The 9,086-nt window shown below is 73.7% G+C and overlaps 1 long non-coding RNA gene across 1 annotated transcript; it reads right to left on the bottom strand.

Moving 5' to 3' along the window:
* Nucleotides 1-357: 357 nt before the first annotated feature.
* Nucleotides 358-2,375, bottom strand: LOC148050725 (uncharacterized). The gene is made up of 3 exons (XR_015700855.1): nt 2,257-2,375; nt 796-1,025; nt 358-406 (listed from the first exon to the last, which is right to left on the bottom strand). It is a non-coding gene; the product is annotated as an uncharacterized LOC148050725 (long non-coding RNA).
* Nucleotides 2,376-9,086: the final 6,711 nt, after the last annotated feature.

Below are 9,086 nucleotides of genomic sequence, written 5' to 3'. Positions count from 1 at the left end.
TTAATATAAAAATATTAACATAAAGATTAGCGTTATATATTTAAGATTAATATTTTAGCAATGACGACGACAACGCTAAGGCTAACGCTAATAATCATCATCATAATAGTAATAAATAACGTTCGCGATGATATTTTCCGAGTAACAGTAAGTCCTTAACGCCAGTAATGTCACTGTTACTACTAACCGAGTTCATGGTGCGGTAGAGTTTTTATTATTGACTTACATTGGCATAATTTCCGGTCGCTTTTTTTTTTTTTTTTTATTTTTTAGTTTGGAGCTCCGTAACGATGTCGATTGCTTGCGCGTCATGACTAGGCCGAATCCTTCTTAAGAACGGCGCCGGGCTCCGGGGAGAGCTCCTTTCGGCCCGGGGCGGCATGCCCCTTCCACGTCGCCTCGAGACCTGGCCGGAGCGGAGAAAAAGCACGGGCCGTCACTCGTCGGCCGGACGAGGCCTCTCGCCCGCTCCAGCCCCAGCCCAGCCCCAGCCCAGCCGGCCCCGCGATTGCCGGGACGGCCTTCCGTCCGCGAGAAGCCCTCTCTGGGGACGCGGCCGGGCCTCCGAGGGACGGCGGTCTCGCAGGCCTCTGAAGAGAGTCCTGGCCGGCCGCTTGCCCGACAAACGGTCCCCGTGGCCCAGGCCGACTTCGCCGAGCGTCCTCGGAGACGAGGCGCTCTCGCGGCCGCCGTGCCGGCCGATCGGGAACGCCCCGGGCCGTCTCCCCGCCGCCGGCAAAGCAGCGGTCCCCCCTCGCCTAAGGCCGCCGGGCCCGTCCTCTCGGTGGGACTCACCGCTCCAACGCATCCCGCCGGCGGCGGAAATGCCGACGGCCGTCTGTTAGAAGCGCGGCCCGCCTCTCTCTCCGCCGGCCCTGGCCGGGGCCCTGCCGCACGGTCGCTGGAGACCGGCCCTGGGGACCCAGGTCTCTGCCCCAGGCCGAGGCAGGCGGCGGCTGCTTTCCCAGGGACGGCTTCGACCGGCAAGGGCGCGGGCCGGACACCGACACCGCCGGCAACGCGGGCTGTAACAGAGAAGGCGGCGTTATCAACAGCCTCACGAATCTTTTCCGTTTCTTCCTGCGTGCGCGCACCCCAAACTAAACGGGCCCCCGGCCCGAGCCCCCCGCCGGCCGCGTCGCGCACGCGCCCGCAAACGTAAACCCCCGGCCCGAACCCCTAGCCCGCCGCTCCACGCGCATGGGCGAGCACGCGCCCGCCCGCCCCCCAGACGGGCGCGCGTAGGCACGCGGAGCGCGTGCGCGCGTGTGCGTCTCCCACTGACGTTGTCGTGCCCCCCCCCCCCCCCCCCCCCGCTACGTGCTTCGCGGCGAGCGCGACGGCCCCCCCCACCGCCCCCCCCCCCCCCGCTACCGCACCGCCGCCCCCCCCCCCCCCATCCGCCACGTGGTTTGCGGCGAGCGCGGCGGCCCCCCCACCGCCGCCCCCACTCCCCCGCTACCGCACCGCCGCCCCCCCCCCATCCGCCACGTGGTTCGCGGCGAGCGCGGCGGCCCCCCCCCACCGCCCCCCCCACTCCCCCGCTACCGCACCGCCGCCCCCCCCCCCCCCCCATCCGCCACGTGGTTCGCGGCGAGCGCGGCGGCCCCCCACCCCCCCCACTCCCCCGCTACCGCACCGCCGCCCCCCCCCCCCATCCGCCACGTGGTTCGCGACGAGCGCGGCGGCCCCCCCCACCGCCCCCCCCCACTCCCCCGCCAGCGCACCGCCGCCCCCCCCCCCCGCCATCCGCCACGTGGTTCGCGGGCGAGCGCGGCGGCGCCCCCCACCGCCCCCCCCCTCCCCCGCTAGCGCCCCCCACCCCCGCGCCTTCCTCCGGCAGGTTTGCCGCCCCGGGGAAGGCAGGCGGGAGACTTTAGGACCCGGCGGCATTCCTGCCGGCTCCGTGCCCGGGCGGCAGAGGGGAGTCCCGGTGGCGTGCGGTCTCTCACCCCGGCTGCCGAGTCGCTACCCTGCCGTGCCCGTGCCCCGGCTGCCGCCTTTCTCTCCCACTCACTCAGTCACTCGCACTGCTGCGCGCCTGCCCGCCCCCCCCCCGCGGGCGGAAAACCGAGCGAACGCCAAGGTGGGGGTGGGGGGGGGGGGGCTGGGGTGCGTGTGGTGTGTGTGGTGTGGTGTGTTGGGTGGTTGAGGAGAAAAAACACAAAAGGGAAGGAAAAAAAACCCTAACCCACCCAAACAGCAATCTTCTCCGAAAAGAGACACAGGGCCCCCCCCCCCCCCGCCCCAGCCTACCTCTGCGCCAGGCTCCCTGCCTGCTCGCCGACCGCTCTCACCTGCCTCTGCGCCAGCCTCCCTTCCCTGCCGCTGCCGCCGCCGCGTCTGAGAGCGGGACCGTTGGCGCGGCGGGAACCGCTGTCCCTTTCCCTGCGGGCGGGGGCCCCGCTGCCCGGCCACCGGGGGGCCCCCGCCCCCCCCCCTGCTGCTCCGGGGCGCCGGAGAGTCTGGGGTCGGGGAGGGGCCGCGCCTACCAGGCTGCGGGTCTGCAACTGCAGCGCAGGGAGGGAGGGAGGGAGGGAGGGAGGGGGACCACGCGCGCGCGCGGGCTATGTGCTGGGGGGGCCGGGGGGGGGGGGGCGGGGGGGGGGGGGCGGGCGCGGGGGGGGGGGGGGGGTGTGGGGGGGTGTGTGTGTCTCGGCTGGCTGAGACGCGTATGTCGCGGGGGGCGGGGGCGTCCGCAGGATCGCAGATGTGTGTTTTAAGCTATTTATTTTATTGTAAAAAGTCAAAGTAAAATAAAACGATGGCAAGCGGGGGAAAAAAAGGAACAAAACGCACATCCACACACACCCCCCACCCCCCACACCCCACCCAAAACCCACACCGTGAAACCGAAACCAAAAGCCGCCGAGCGCCCGGCAGCGCCGGGACCCGGACCCGGCTATGGGCGCCCGGGGTCCTGAAGCCTCCCGGCGGACGGCAAACACATGCCGGGGAGCCGGGCGGCTCGTCACGGGGACCGCCGCCTCTAAAAAAAAACAAAAAGAAAAAAAAGAAATAAAAATTTTTAAAAATTGTTTATTAATATTTTATCGACGTTTAATCTCGAAAGCGAAGGAGATCAAGTGAGTCTTGCGTGACCCGCCCCTCCCCGGCCGGCAGAACCGGGAGAGGGTGGCCTCTGTACCGGATTCGCTTAAATATCGAAAAACTGCACCCCCATCACCACCACTACCACCACGCCACCCCACCCCCCCACCCCCCCCGCCGCCGCCCCCCCCGGAGCCCACCCCGGCCGGCAGAACCGTGTCACACGGCCCAGCCGGCTCCGGAGCACAGAGCGGCCGGCAGGTCTACCCGGCTCCTCGGGGCCCGACAGGTCTACCTGGCTCCGCGGTCGGCGGCAGTTGCCCGGTCGAGCCGGCTCCGGAGCCGGCGGCGGCCGCCAGGTCTACCCGGCTCCGGAGCCGGAGGCGGCTGCCAGGTCTACCCGGCTCCGGCACCGGAGCCGCCTGCCAGGTCTACCCGGCTCCGGAGCCGGCGGCGGCTGCCAGGTCTACCCGGCTCCGGCGCGCGCGGCGGCCGCCAGGTCTACCCGGCTCCGGAGCCGCCGGCGGCTGCCAGGTCTACCCGGCTCCGGAGCCGGCGGCGGCTGCCAGGTCTACCCGGCTCCGGGGCCGGCGGCGGCTGCCAGGTCTACCCGGCTCCGGAGCCGGCGGCGGCTGCCAGGTCTACCCGGCTCCGGAGCCGGCGGCGGCTGCCAGGTCTACCCGGCTCCGGAGCCGGCGGCGGCTGCCAGGTCTACCCGGCTCCGGCACCGGAGGCGGCTGCCAGGTCTACCCGGCTCCGGCGCGCGCGGCGGCCGCCAGGTCTACCCGGCTCCGGCACCGGAGGCGGCTGCCAGGTCTACCCGGCTCCGGCGCGCGCGGCGGCCGCCAGGTCTACCCGGCTCCGGAGCCGGCGGCGGCTGCCAGGTCTACCCGGCTCCGGCGCGCGCGGCGGCTGCCAGGTCTACCCGGCCCCGGAGACGGCGGCGGCCGCCAGGTCTACCCGGCTCCGGAGCCGGCGGCGGCTGCCAGGTCTACCCGGCTCCGGAGCCGGCGGCGGCTGCCAGGTCTACCCGGCTCCGGCACCGGAGCCGGCTGCCAGGTCTACCCGGCTCCGGAGCCGGCGGCGGCTGCCAGGTCTACCCGGCTCCGGCGCGCGCGGCGGCTGCCAGGTCTACCCGGCTCCGGCACCGGCGGCGGCTGCCAGGTCTACCCGGCTCGAACACCGGCGGCGGCCGCCAGGTCTACCCGGCTCCGGAGCCGGCGGCGGCTGCCAGGTCTACCCGGCTCCGGAGCCGGCGGCGGCTGCCAGGTCTACCCGGCTCCGGCGCGCGGCGGCCACCAGGTCTACCCGGCCCCGGAGCCGGCGGCGGCTGCCAGGTCTACCCGGCTCCGGAGCCGGCGGCGGCTGCCAGGTCTACCCGGCTCCGGAGCCGGCGGCGGCTGCCAGGTCTACCCGGCTCCGGCGCGCGCGGCGGCCGCCAGGTCTACCCGGCTCCGGAGACGGCGGCGGCTGCCAGGTCTACCCGGCTCCGGAGCCGGCGGCGGCTGCCAGGTCTACCCGGCTCCGGAGCCGGCGGCGGCCGCCAGGTCTACCCGGCTCCGGAGCCGGCGGCGGCTGCCAGGTCTACCCGGCTCCGGCACCGGCGGCGGCTGCCAGGTCTACCCGGCTCCGGAGCCGGCGGCGGCTGCCAGGTCTACCCGGCTCCGGCGCGCGCGGCGGCTGCCAGGTCTACCCGGCTCCGGAGCCGCCGGCGGCTGCCAGGTCTACCCGGCTCCGGAGCCGGCGGCGGCTGCCAGGTCTACCCGGCTCCGGAGCCGGCGGCGGCTGCCAGGTCTACCCGGCTCCGGCACCGGCGGCGGCTGCCAGGTCTACCCGGCTCCGGAGCCGGCGGCGGCTGCCAGGTCTACCCGGCTCCGGAGCCGGCGGCGGCCGCCAGGTCTACCCGGCTCCGGCACCGGAGGATGCTGCCAGGTCTACCCGGCTCCGGAGCCGGCGGCGGCTGCCAGGTCTACCCGGCTCCGGAGACGGCGGCGGCTGCCAGGTCTACCCGGCTCCGGAGCCGGCGGCGGCTGCCAGGTCTACCCGGCTCCGGAGCCGGCGGCGGCTGCCAGGTCTACCCGGCTCCGGCACCGGCGGCGGCTGCCAGGTCTACCCGGCTCCGGAGCCGGCGGCGGCTGCCAGGTCTACCCGGCTCCGGAGCCGGCGGCGGCCGCCAGGTCTACCCGGCTCCGGCACCGGAGGATGCTGCCAGGTCTACCCGGCTCCGGAGCCGGCGGCGGCTGCCAGGTCTACCCGGCTCCGGAGACGGCGGCGGCTGCCAGGTCTACCCGGCTCCGGAGCCGGCGGCGGCTGCCAGGTCTACCCGGCTCCGGCGCGCGCGGCGGCCGCCAGGTCTACCCGGCTCCGGAGCCGGAGGCGGCTGCCAGGTCTACCCGGCTCCGGGAGCCCGGGTCGGCCGCCAGTGGCGGCCGGCGACCCCGGCCTGTCGCTGCCGGAGCGTCCGTCGGACAGGGCGGCCAGGTCTACCCGGCTCCGGCGGGACTTAGTCGCATTTCCGGGCGGGGCTGAGGGGTAGACCTGTTGTCCGCTCCGCTCCTCGGAGCTGCCGAAGGGGTCGCTGCTGTTTGCTGCCTCCAGTTACGTCATCGTAGAAGTCGGCGTCGCTGGCGCGCCTCCCCCGTGGGCGGAGACGGCCGTCTTGGTTCTTTCCGGGGGCGGCGACGTACCGGCCCATACTATAGGAGCGAGCGGTGAGTCGTTTCCGTAGCAGGGGTATCGCGCGGCCGTTGGCAGAGCGGCACGAGAGGGAACGGCAGAGACCCCTGTGCGGGGATCCAAGGGCAAAGACCGGCGGCCAGCGGCGGTCGCCGGCACTCTCGAACGCGCAAGGCCGGGGAAGAAAAGGGGGTCCAGCCTCTGCGGCGGTTTCTCTTCCCCGGTCCCGGAGGCGGCCCGATGACGGCGCGAGGTTACTGCCGGCAGACGCCAGAGGCAGACGGCCGGGGGTTTCGAGCCTGCCGCGGCTTGCCCTGGCTCCGGAGGGCCCAGTGCCTGTGGCACGGGCGAGGTTGGCGGCACACCTCGCCCTTTTTCTCCGGCCCTAAGCCGGACTCCGCGAGGCGGGCGCCAGAGAGCGGCGGCCGGTCGCGGTGGCCGGCAGCCGAACGCAGACGGCCGGGGGAGGTTTCGAGCCTGCCGCGGCTTTCCCCGGCCCCCGAGAGCCCGATGACGGCGCGGGCGTAGGCGGCGGCGCCTCGCCCTCGTTTTGCCGGCGCGAGACCGTACGCGGGGCGGCCCGTGGTGTGCGGCCGGCCCTGAGCGCCGGGAGGGCTCGGTGAAGGGACTGCGTTTAGCACGGGCCGAGGTGGCGGCGCCTCGTCCTTTTCTCTCTTTCCGCCGGCCCTAAGCCGGAGCCCGCGAAGCGGGCGCGGAGAGCGGCGGCCGGTCGCGGTGGCCGGCAGCCGAAAGCCAGACGGCCCGGGGCGGGTGTCAAGCCTTCCTGGCGTCGTTAGTCTTCTCCCCGGGGGAAGCGGTTCCCCGCGGGCTGGGCAAAAGACCGGCGGCCGGCGGCGGTCGCCGGCACTCTCGAACGCGCAAGGCCGGGGAAGAAAAGGGGGTCCAGCCTCTGCGGCGGTTTCTCTTCCCGGTCCCGGTCCCGGAGGGGGCCGATGACGGCGCGAGGTTACTGCCGGCAGATGCCAGAGGCAGACGGCCGGGGGGTTTCGAGCCTGCCGCGGCTTGCCCTGGCTCCGGAGGGCCCAGTGCCTGTGGCACGGGCGAGGTTGGCGGCACACCTCGCCCTTTTTCTCCGGCCCTAAGCCGGAGCCCGCGAGGCGGGCGCCAGAGAGCGGCGGCCGGTCGCGGTGGCCGGCCGCCGAACGCAGACGGCCGGGGAGGTTTCGAGCCTGCCGCGGCTTTCCCCGGCCCCCGAGAGCCCGATGACGGCGCGGGCGTAGGCGGCGGCGCCTCGCCCTCGTTTTGCCGGCGCGAGACCGTACGCGGGGCGGCCCGTGGTGTGCGGCCGGCCCTGAGCGCCGGGAGGGCTCGGTGAAGGGACTGCGTTTAGCACGGGCCGAGGTGGCGGCGCCTCGTCCTCTTCTCTCTTTCCGCCGGCCCCAGCCGGAGCTCCGCGAAGCGGCGGGCGCGGGGAGGGGCGGCCGGTCGCGGTGGCCGGCAGCCGAAAGCCAGACGGCCCGGGGCGGGTGTCAAGCCTTCCTGGCGTCGTTAGTCTTCTCCCGGGGGGAAGCGGTTCCCCGCGGGCTGGGCAAAAGACCGGCGGCCGGCGGCGGTCGCCGGCACTCTCGAACGCGCAAGGCCGGGGAAGAAAAGGGGTCCAGCCTCTGCGGCGGTTTCTCTTCCCCGGTCCCGGAGGGGCCGATGACGGCGCGAGGTTACTGCCGGCAGACGCCAGAGGCAGACGGCCGGGGGTTTCGAGCCTGCCGCGGCTTGCCCTGGCTCCGGAGGGCCCAGTGCCTGTGGCACGGGCGAGGCTGGCGGCACACCTCGCCCTTTTTCTCCGGCCCTAAGCCGGAGCCCGCGAGGCGGGCGCCAGAGAGCGGCGGCCGGTCGCGGTGGCCGGCAGCCGAACGCAGACGGCCGGGGAAAGCCGCGGCAGGCTTCCCCGGCCCCCGAGAGCCCGATGACGGCGCGGGCGTAGGCGGCGGCGCCTCGCCCTCGTTTTGCCGGCGCGAGACCGTACGCGGGGCGGCCCGTGGTGTGCGGCCGGCCCTGAGCGCCGGGAGGGCTCGGTGAAGGGACTGCGTTTAGCACGGGCCGAGGTGGCGGCGCCTCGTCCTTTTCTCTCTTTCCGCCGGCCCTAAGCCGGAGCCCGCGAAGCGGGCGCGGAGAGCGGCGGCCGGTCGCGGTGGCCGGCAGCCGAAAGCCAGACGGCCCGGGGCGGGTGTCAAGCCTTCCTGGCGTCGTTAGTCTTCTCCCCGGGGGAAGCGGTTCCCCCGGCGGCCGGCGGCGGTCGCCGGCACTCTCGAACGCGCAAGGCCGGGGAAGAAAAGGGGGTCCAGCCTCTGCGGCGGTTTCTCCTCCCCGGTCCCGGAGGGGGCCGATGACGGCGCGAGGTTACTGCCGGCAGACGCCAGAGGCAGACGGCCGGGGGTTTCGAGCCTGCCGCGGCTTGCCCTGGCTCCGGAGGGCCCAGTGCCTGTGGCACGGGCGAGGTTGGCGGCACACCTCGCCCTTTTTCTCCGGCCCTAAGCCGGAGCCCGCGAGGCGGGCGCCAGAGAGCGGCGGCCGGTCGCGGTGGCCGGCAGCCGAACGCAGACGGCCGGGGAGGTTTCGAGCCTGCCGCGGCTTTCCCCGGCCCCGAGAGCCCGATGACGGCGCGGGCGTAGGCGGCGGCGCCTCGCCCCTCGTTTTGCCGGCGCGAGACCGTACGCGGGGCGGCCCGTGGTGTGCGGCCGGGCCCTGAGCGCCGGGAGGCTCGGGTGAAGGGACTGCGCTTAGCACGGGCCGAGTGGGCGGCGCCTCGTCCTTTTCTCCTTTTCCGCCCGCCCTAAGCCGGAGCCCGCGAAGCGGGCGCGGAGAGCGGCGGCCGGTCGCGGTGGCCGGCAGCCGAAAGCCAGACGGCCCGGGGCGGGTGTCAAGCCTTCCTGGCGTCGTTAGCCTTTATCCCGGGGGACGCGGCTCCCCGCGGGTCGGGCGCAAGACCGGCGGCCGGCGGCGGTCGCTGGCACTCTCGGAACGCTGGAAGACCGGGGGACTCGAGCTAGCCGCAGCCTTCTCCCGGTCCCGTTGACCTCAGTGAAAGGGAATCGTTGTCCCGATCGCGCGGCCGGCGGCACCTCCCGCTCCCCCATTTTGCCGATCCAGACCCCCAGGCAGCGCCCGCTGAGGCGTCCCCAGGCGCGTCGGAGAGGCTCCGCGGCGGGCCGGCTCTGCCGGTGTTCAGGCCGTCGGAGCACCTCTCGCGGACGTTGCCTGGTCGCTCCCACGCAGAGCCCCGCGTCCGCCGCCCACCCCCGGGTGGTGGAGGGCGCGTGCGGCCGTCGCTGTCCCAGGAACCTTGGCCGTGGGGCCTCCGCTCCTTTTTCTCCTTTCTTTCCTTTCACTGATCGATGAGG

The sequence above is a fragment of the Nipponia nippon genome, unplaced genomic scaffold, assembly GCF_047370975.1.
Source record: "Nipponia nippon isolate SJK-2023a ecotype South Korea unplaced genomic scaffold, ASM4737097v1 scaffold_72, whole genome shotgun sequence".
Taxonomy (NCBI): domain Eukaryota; kingdom Metazoa; phylum Chordata; class Aves; order Pelecaniformes; family Threskiornithidae; genus Nipponia; species Nipponia nippon.
This window is presented reverse-complemented; position numbering and strand designations above follow the sequence as displayed.